The sequence below is a fragment of the Pinus tabuliformis genome, chromosome Q, assembly GCF_031772625.1.
Source record: "Pinus tabuliformis cultivar Carrire ecotype Pingquan chromosome Q, CPIR1, whole genome shotgun sequence".
Lineage (NCBI taxonomy): Eukaryota > Viridiplantae > Streptophyta > Pinopsida > Pinales > Pinaceae > Pinus > Pinus tabuliformis.
In genome coordinates, this window is record NC_142296.1 from 272,009,884 (window position 1) to 272,018,444 (window position 8,561).

At 34.2% G+C, this 8,561-nt stretch overlaps 1 pseudogene; it reads left to right on the top strand.

Moving 5' to 3' along the window:
• The first annotated feature begins 1,002 nt into the window (after positions 1-1,002).
• LOC149219253 (uncharacterized) lies at positions 1,003-7,402 on the top strand (annotated as a pseudogene).
• Positions 7,403-8,561: the final 1,159 nt, after the last annotated feature.

The following is an 8,561-nucleotide window of genomic DNA, read 5'->3' on the forward strand; positions in this document are numbered from 1 at the left end:
TCCGCCAGACATAACCGAATTGCGCTCAGAGCTCTATCGTCCATCTCATCCCATTCATCCTCCGTCATGGAAGGAGGTCTTTTGTTTTTCCCCAACAGTGCTTTCGCCACACCTTGTTGAACCAACAGATCGTGCATCTTTACCTTCCAGATCTCAAAATTATTCTTGCCATTAAACTTTTCAATTTCAAAACAGGCACTTTGAGTTTTGGCCATCTTGTATCAACAAAAAAACACAATAATATCCAATATCCAACCAGCAATAAAAAAAATTGCCAATGCCTTTGTTTTTACACAACAGGAAAAAAAAAAACTGCCTATGCCTCTGTACTTTTGCCTTTTTAAAAAAAAACTGCCCTTTGGCACTTCACACAAAAAAGTTTCTTGTTTGCACTTTATTTGTAGCGCATAGACATTCTGGCACTGCGTTTTGTAAGGTATCAACTCAGCAATAATTTTTACATAACATATCAATGATGTGGCTACAATACTATAAAATTAAGTATAACGTTGATGTTGTAGCCAAATGATTTAAATGTAGATGCTGCAAATGAAATATGTGCCATATCGATCTCTGCTAATGTCAATTACAATGCTCCATCACATATGCATGACAATAAACGCTCCATACATAAAGTAACGTCGCTCCATGTAAATGCTTCCACTATGCACGATATACCATTGCTCCATTAAAGAGTAATGTTGCTTTATGTGAACGTGGACACTAGTAATGAATTGTTCTGCAAACCTTTTAACCTATAGTCTGGAATATTGGGGCATGCGTTACTCTGTTATTAATTAACATTTCCCCGACTATGTAATGAATTATTTTTCCACCACATATTAATTCCACTGTAACTACAGATTCCTACCAATCCATATAATTCACGCTGGTTCCAATATATATATACGCTGTTGGAAATATAATTCACGTTGTTTTAAACAACATACCCATGCTGTAAACTCACAGCAAACAAAAAAAGTTTTACCAGCGCGCAGGGCAATGGACGGCTCCAGCAATCAGGTAATACGTTTCTGCTCCAGCGCTCCACGCAGTTTCCACGCCGTTTTGTATAACAGATCCACGCCAATATAATATATATTTTCCACCACGCAGGTTTTGATCAGCTACAACAACCAACTCCGCGCTCCCAACAACATTCACACGCAGGCAGGTTCACGCCCGCACCAGCACAGTCCGCCAGCATCAGCAGTCACGCACGCAGCGCCTCCAGTCAGCTTCTCCAGGCAGCACCTCCAACATGCTCTGATACCAATTGTTGGAATCCAGAGGCACAGCAAACAAAATAAACACACAGCAGAATAAATCAAGCACATAAACACAGTTTTTAACGTGGTTCACCCAACCAATCTGGGCTACGTCCACCAAACATAGGCATCAGGAATTTATTAATCAAATTGGAGATTACATCAAGAAATCCTCACAGAACTTCTCACACTCTTAGCAAACCATCCGAATGGTTGCCTGTTATATAGCATAGAGAATCTAACAGCCTCATTAATTCCCTCACATCAAATATAGGAGGCATTAACTCCCTCCCAACAAACTGGAGTTAATCTAGGACCTGAATTCTATTGTTGTCATTAGCTGAGATTTTTCCTATTTTGCTCCAAACAGAAAATCTCAACAACAATGGTAAAATAAGTGGTTTTTGAACAAGGGTCACACCCATTCAACTGGTGGGCCTGAATTTTCTCTTTGGACTCTACATGAGCTCAAAATTAATAATTTGGATTTAATTTAAAAGGATTATTTGAATACCAACAATAGCTACTAAAAATCAATAAATCTAAAAGAATTAAAACCTCATAGTGTAGATTTCATATTTTAAAGTATGATTTTTATCAAATCTCTTATGACAAGTTGTCTAGTGGAATATCTATAGTGGTTTATGGATCAAATTATATCAATATAATATATCTATATGGTATAAATGTGATCATGTGTTCTTCTACAACCTCATTTCACTTATCCTCCATTAAACCCCTCTTCCAACATGGACTTCTTTCATTATGGGTGTGCCTCCTAGAAATTTATGAGGTGAAAAAACTTAAGCAATTATGCGTTGACTTCATATCCTATAAATAATTACATGTCCCTTATTTTCCCATTCTTAACCTTCCAAAATAATGAAGGAAAATGGCTTCTTGAAACTTCCATTGAACCCAACATTTTGAGCAAGAAATAATGTTTTGTCTTTGTAACATCTACCACATTGGGGGCTCCTATAGGTTTTGGAATGATTTGAGCCTCTTTGATAGTTTATGAGCCCTATGGTCCTTACGAGATGTGATGCAATTATTAGAGGAATGTTTTCTTGTTATTCCTTTTGGGGGTTTCTCCCTTTGTATCCAAGCTCATAGTGATGTTTTCCACCTAATGGGTTGGATAGATCCCATGGAATTCTCAATGCAAGGGGGACCTCGTAGTGTTGTTAGGTGTTTGGTGGAGAGTTGGAGGTAATATGAATAAATTCCCTAGTGCTTGGGATTATTCATAAGTACTACCATATATTTTAAAAATTCATTCCTAGGGATGGCTTAGGGTAGCTCCCCAAAAACCCCACACTAAGTTGAGTGATCAAGTGTCACTGGGCATTTTGAGGGGCCTTCCCTATTGTGGAGAATGGGATAACTCCCAATGAGCCCCTAGTACTAAGGATTAACCTTTAGTACCATTGGCTTGTAAAGCGATTTCCCTATTTTGGAAGTAATGCATTAACCATCCACCACATCACTATCCACCTTGTCACTCTACCAACCATTAACCTTGCCTTGCCCCACAATCATGTGTACCTACAAAAATAAAAACAAGGGCCAATAAAAAAGCTAGGGAATTTACCACTTATTCATTTCAAAATTTCAAGGATCCATTTGGATCAACATAGACTTCTATCAAGGTCTCCTTTTATTTAATTACTAGCATAAACTTACATCAAGGTGTCCTTTTAGTTAGTTAGCATCTAAGATAAATTTTAGATTTTAGAGGGCCATGGATTATGCAATTGGAACTTTGATAGATAGGATCATCATGGTCTACTTTGGTTATATCACTATGTTTTTAAAGAAAATATATAAGTGTAATGATCAACTATGAATAGTCTTCTAGAAATTTAATGAATTTGACATCTCCCTAGACTTTGAAGAATACTATTTTTGCAACAACCATAAGCTATTAGACACATTACCTAAAAGGAACATACGTAGATAGTGAGCTTGCGAATGAAATTGTAGGGTTTCACCCTCTAAAACTAATTTTGTAAAGGTATTCATTTCAGTTTGACCTTGATCATCAAAGAAATGAAAATTCAGATGAAAAATTGAAGTTATTTAATCTTGTAAATATGTTCAAGAGACAATATAAAATGTGCAAATATTTTCTACTTATAATTTAAAAATAAAATAAAATAAAATTGATCCTCTATTCTTTTGTATTTGACCACTTCATAAGTTGCTGAGGAGGGTGGAAGGAAAAATTTGTTTTCATATAATTATTCGAAGACACCACAAGATAGATATATTCAACTATTATTTCATGAACACACATCCATACACAACAACCCCACTAAAGAGGGGAAGGCAAAGCAACAAAGTGCACATGATAATGATGAAAGTTGGGTTAGTCACTTCTAAGATTCAAGAAATAAGACCATTGTACTTGGCAGCGCTCCCCGTATGTTTCGCGACTTGTTCTTGACTACCTATCAAGGATGCATTAACTTTGGTGATGTGCCTTTTTGCTAAACTCTATGGGATTTGGTCTAATGATAATCGTGATCCCAACAATTGGTATTAGATCCAAAGGTCCAAGTTTGAAACACCCTCGACTTGTATTGGGGGGGAGATTGTTGGACTTGGAAAAACCCTCGTGTGTTTTGCGACACGTACGTGACTACCTCTCGAGGATCCATTAACTCTAGCGATGTGTCCATTTACTAACACCTGCCGGTTTTGGTCCAATGGAAATCATGATCCTAACAAAGGCAATGTATTTCTCACTTTAATAGATGCTTTCTAATTGAAGTTATAAGGGAAACAATGATTAATCTAAATTTGGTATATAACATTTAAAAAAATATTAATAATAAAATTAATTAAACATATGCACAAAAGGAAAAATATTAATAAAAAAAGATTATGTGTGTCTAAAATGAGTGTGTTGCCCAAAACCAGCATAGATCAATCTAACTTCAGATCTTCAAAGAGTGGAGAGGAATCAAATATATTGAGGTGCAAACCTTTTCTAACTCATAAATAAGCTCGCATATTGAAAGATTTGATCCCTGTGAATGCTTGGTAAATCCAAAATCTACTTTGATATATATTTTTTTAAATATATAAAAAAATCCCTATTATTATTATTGTTATTATTAAATATATAAATTGTTATTACATCTACATTTTAATTATAAATGGTTATTAAGTCCACATTCTAATTATAAATTGTTATTAAATCCACATTCTATTGAGTTGAAGAGTAAATAAATAAAAACAATAAGCATTATTAAAACACATTTAGAAAGTAAACCACATTTAACACTTTCTAAAGATTATCTAATTATTTCACCTTTTACATTTTTTTAAATTCAGTGAAATATTTTTTTATCAAATTATATATATATTTTATATTATTTAAAATATGTTTTTAAGTACATAAATACATGTAAAGTGAAAAAAACTTGTAAATTTGTATAAATTCCATAAAGACTTCATCTAAAACTCATAACAAGTAAACTACCACTGCACAAAATAACTTCTATTTTTTTTCAGAATCTTTATAGAAAATAACTTGACAATGGAAGAAAAAAATAGAAAGATATCGTATATAGATTAGGAAGCCCCATAATTTTGTATAATAGATTAAGGTACTTAAAAGAGAAAATGGATTTATCCAAAGCTAATAATTTTGTATAATAAATTAAGGTATTGAAAAGAGAAAATGGCTTTAGCCAAAACTCATAACAATTAGACTACCACTCCACAAAGAAACTTTTATTTTTCAGAATCTTTATAGAAAATAACTTAACAATGGAAGAAAAAAATAGAAAGATATTGTATATTGATTAGAAAGCCCGATAATTATGTAAAATAGATTAAGGTACTTAAAAGCAAAAATGGCACATCACTACACTTGAATCATTGATATTGAAAAATATTTGTAAATAATGTGAAACATTTCATCAGAATTATCCACATTGTAAACTAAAAGAAATACGATTTGAAAGAAATTTCAGCAAAATTGTATAGTAATCTATATGGTTACCATGTTACCAAGATAACATGGATCAGATGTGTAGCAAGAGTTGTGGGAGACAGGCAAAGGATAATGTAGAATTAGTAGAAGCATATAGTTGAGCAAAAGGACGACGAATGCCATGGACGATGAAGAAAGTGTTGGAGAAAACATTAGGGCCCTGGATGACCACATAATTGATTGAAACCTATGCGTCCTTTCCTGGAAAATAAGCAGAGAAGTTGGTGGTCACCAAAAACAATGATGAAAGGTCTTTGCCCATGAAACAACATTAATTTTCTGTAAATATTTAATCAAATCTAAATGTGGTATTAGATATTTTTATTTGTCAACTCATATTTTTTACAATTTAAAATTATATATTTTTACTAGTGAAATCATGATTTTTGACTATCTAAATTAATTCAAATACCTAATCACAATCTAAAATCATAAAATCTAGAAACTAATAAATTCCCTGATTTCAAAAATATATACATATAAAATTAAAAAAATATATACCCATTACCAATGTCCTAGCCTAAATTCAGAAATGATTATGAAGAGAATGTTGTGAAAATCTAATGTTTATTTGGAGAGTGTTCTTGGAGTGGCGGTTATGGTGAGGAAGGGGGGCCTCAAAGAATTGTATGTAGCTTGGTCCCTACAGGGAGCATGGAAAGATCTGGAGACTAGAAGAGGCCCTTCACGGTGTGATACCCAAGAATCCATGGACTAGGGGAACATGTATTTCGTGAAGGCTTCATGCTGGTTGCGAAGAGTGTTAATGTAGATAAGGGTTTGGGACATGTGGCAGGCATCCTCAGAAATCATTTTAAAAACGCAGTAATGTCCCTATTGTCACATGCAGTGTGTTGCATCCTTCCTTTGCTTTGATATAATGGGAGTTGCTTTTACAAATGGACAATGGATGTACTGGAAATTGTTTTCATAAACGGACCGTGGAAAACAAAAGTTTAGAAAAAAGTGGATGATGAAGAGTTCCAAAAGGTAACACCCTTTGTGTAAATATAGATACAAAAATATTTTATAACTTTTTAATCATCATCTAAATTTTATAATTACACTATAAGGTTTTCCCCTTTAAAAAGAACTTTCTCACTCCCCACTTGTCATCACTATGTACCTTTGGATTATATGTTAGACGATTAAAGGATGTTAAGTTGTTTGATCATTTTAGGTGAAGGTAGTTGGAAGGAACAATTATTGATAAGCTATCGAGCATAGGTCATATATCGTTTTCCATATCTTGTTCGATGCTTCTATTATTGGAGCTTAAAAACTCTCACAGGGCGTTGGATAGATATTTTCATCATCACCCTCAGGATTTATGGGTGAAGAACCATGTTGACCTCATATGAAAAGAATAGTCCCTGTTAGGTTTTGATGGGTGAAGAAGGTCGAGACTGTGTCACCCTCATATGAGAAGAACAATCCCTATTAGGGTTTATGAGTGAAGAAGGTCGTGGCCACATTGAGGGAGTGCAAGCTTGAGTATTCTTCATTATGGAAGAAGCAGAATACCAGAGAAGGGTGTGCAGAATACCAAAGATAGGAACTTGTTATTGGGGAAAATACTTGTTCCAGACTAGTTGTTCTCTTAGAGTCCTCCTCCAACATCTTTGAATTCGCTCATCAAAACCCCAATATCGTCGCCTACCTTGACTGGGTATATGAGGTTTTCTTCGATGGGGGAAATTCCATGTTCAAGCTTAAGTCATCCACCATGACACCTTTTTTCGAGGGCTTGAAATGGGTTCCTTGTACTAAATTATTTAAGAGTTTGATCGTTTCCACGCCTAGAATAGGGGATAACTTTGTAAATTCTTGTAGTTTGAGAAACGATGATAAAGGGGATGGAGGGGAAGATTATTCCCTAATGGAAAAGGAAACATAGAAACGGTCGGAGACTATTGAGTAGAAGAGTCACTCTAAGAGATTGAGTTGGCTCCATGGGTGGGCTCATATAAGCTCAGATGATGCAAAGACCTTTGTAGCGACAATTTCCATATCCCTGATTTTTAGGTCATTTTTGGTAGAACCCAGATACATTCCTTACTTCTCCATGTATCCAACCTTCAATGTCAGAGACCACATCATCAATGAGTCTTCCACGAAGATTCTATAATTTAACCCAATCTTTTCAACTGTTTGCATTATTTTCAAATATAGTAACTTGTACCTTTCTTTGAGGTTAGAGAATTGATGCAAAAATTTGTCCTAACAGAGCATTTGTTTTCAGTATTGTCAAAGAAAGAATTAATTTATTGATTTTGTCCTAACAAAGCATTTGTTTTCAACACTATCAAATAAAGACTCAGTTTGCTTATTTTCTTGTAGGGATCAAATTTGTAAGTTTGTTGGCCATGAATATTTCGCTAAGATCGGTAAAGTTCCTCTTTTGTGTGTTGAATTTCAATTTGATAAGAGATGTAATATTTGGGAATAAATATTATTTTGTAGTTGTTAATAATTCAAGGATATTTAATGCTACTCCTAAATAGTTGTATATGTTTGGAATTAAAAATCTTTATCTTTAATTCCTTGTACTTGTTTACTCATGATAAAATTCTATTACCAATTGAAAATTATGTTACCTACATTTTTCATTTTTCTAGTAAGGATAAAGCATTTTCGTTTGTTGCACTGCAATGTATCGGCATTGGAAACTATCCTGAGATTGTGACCTTGATTTATGAGAAAATAAAATGATCCCATGTTAACCATTACCAATCAGAAATTGCATGTGATCAAATAGAATGAGAGCCAAAATTTAGAAGAGTTAGACAACAAGCATCTATAGTGGAAAACTCTAAGATTCTGATTTGCAAAAGTGCTCCATAGATACAAATGAATTAATACTGCTCGCGAAGGTTTGTGCACCTTGATGTAGTTTTCTATAATGTATGAATGTCACCAAAGCTTTCATGAAACTACCTGTTGTTCGGTTGCCCATTGGTATTCAATGGATAAAAGGCATCGGGGGCATGATATTCTTGTGAAAACCCTTTTTAACGTTATTTGATCACCACATTTTTCATATCTTTGTTTCCATTCCGATGGATTGATGGTTTTTTTAGTGAACATTATCCATTAACAACGTAAACTTTGAAATGGGAACAAAACTAATAAGATAGCATGGATCAGGTGTGTAGATAGAGTTGTGGAAGAGAGGAAAATGATAATGAAGTAGAGTTAGTAAAAGCATATATCTGAGTGAAAGGATGAGGAATTCCATGGATGATGATGAAAGTGTTGGAGAAAACATTAGGGTCTGTGATGGCCAC